Raw genomic sequence first — 1,744 nt, 5'->3', positions numbered from 1 at the left:
ATGCCATATCTGCAATCCAATTTCAGTATTTGAAAAAAGATGGCACACCTATTTGGTCGATAATGCATGGCGCCCCATGCGCAGATATCGTTAAAAAGGTAATTATGCTATAATTATCCAATCATATTCGTGTTATTTTAATTTCCAATCTATAATTTCGCCTTTTTTTTTTTGTGCGTTCGTATATGTAGATTGAGATTAATGAAGATGAAAATTTAGTTGGAATTGAAGGTTTTTATTGCCAAAGTATGATAAGGTCGCTGAAATTCCACACGAAGGGTAAGTATGGTCCGGTAGGATCTGAGATTGGCGAATTTGTCACTTCTTATTATGCTTGCAATGGGAAGATCGTTGGATTTTTGGCAAGAGTGGCGCTTATCTAAACGCTATTGGGTGCATAATGAATATTTTTGAAGATTCGGGGCCATTTTGTAATTCTTTCTTTTTGGCTTCTTGAGTGGTTGAATGTTTTGGTATGATATGAATATGTTTTCATTCCATATTTCTGAAACTAAATTTCATTAGTTTCATTTTACAATACATGGGTTTCGGTTCGGTGTGATTTTCGGTTCAATCATTCACCTTCTGCACCATATCCGGATTGATAATTCAGTTTTACGAAAAGAAAAAAACAAGATAAAATCAAGCTAAATTGTAGAAAGAATCGAAAGTTGCGGATAACTCACTTGTTCTTTTACCTAGATTCCCGATTACTAATTAAGAAGTCTCCATCAACTTATTCGATCTATTTTTTTGTTTCTCGACTTATTGGGATTTGATGTGTAGTTTTATAATGATCAATAATCAACCCACATACTATTCTATTGAATTTCGTGGAACATGAATGTATAATTTAATATCACTGAATGTTTGCAAAATCAGAGTGGCGCAGCGGAAGCGTGGTGGGCCCATAACCCACAGGTCCCAGGATCGAAACCTGGCTCTGATATTGAGTTGCTTCCTTTCTGATTATTTTTTTCCGATTTTTTGTGTTGATTAATTTTATGGTATATAACTACATAAGTAAAAATATTTCAAATGGGTATGTAGCTCAAATGGTAGAGCTCTCATTTTGCATGCGAGATGCACGGGGTTCGATCCCCCGCATCTCCATTTATCATTTTGCTTTTTTTAATTTCACAGTTCTAAATAATTCAAAGTTCAAAATAATTCATACCAGTATCAAAGAAAATATACCAGTATCAAAGAAAATTGTCAGAGAAGGACGATCTTTCATCTATCTTTGGGGCATTTCAACAGGCACCTTGTGTTCATTCCGTCCGTTTATTGCAAACACTTTTTAGTGATATTGCTGTGTAAATTTATCTACCTTTGTTGCATTAATAATCACAAGGATATAAAATAAGTTCCGATTTATCGGTTTAGAGATCAATTCAGAGACTAATTAGAATCCCAGTCTCTCTAAAAAGATCTGCATGGAGAGTTTTATATAACTAGGTATTTGTATTAAAAGTTATCAACTGTTTTGTGTAATTGCATTTATAATTTAACAGTAATATAGATGGGAATCTAATTGATATAACTTTTGTTGTTGAAGCGTCGAAGTGATATCGAGTTAGAGTAGGCGCGGTTCAGTGAAAGTTTCCTTATATATAACTATATATCTAATTTCTTCGTATAATGTCGTACAGATTAGTATCGATTTCCCCTCCGATTTCCTCACGGGCGTTAGTTGTTAAGTGAAAGTTGCCTTGTATATAATTATATCTAATTTCTTTGTTTA

General features: G+C 33.7%; 1 non-coding gene across 1 annotated transcript; it reads left to right on the top strand.

Annotated features, from left to right (window-relative positions):
* The first annotated feature begins 877 nt into the window (after positions 1-877).
* Positions 878-949, top strand: TRNAM-CAU (transfer RNA methionine (anticodon CAU)). The gene has a single exon. It is a non-coding gene; the product is annotated as a tRNA-Met (tRNA).
* The last annotated feature ends 795 nt before the right edge of the window (positions 950-1,744 follow it).

This window comes from Erythranthe guttata, chromosome 12 (genome assembly GCF_056151865.1).
Source record: "Erythranthe guttata isolate IM_541 chromosome 12, IM_541, whole genome shotgun sequence".
Lineage (NCBI taxonomy): Eukaryota > Viridiplantae > Streptophyta > Magnoliopsida > Lamiales > Phrymaceae > Erythranthe > Erythranthe guttata.
This window is presented reverse-complemented; position numbering and strand designations above follow the sequence as displayed.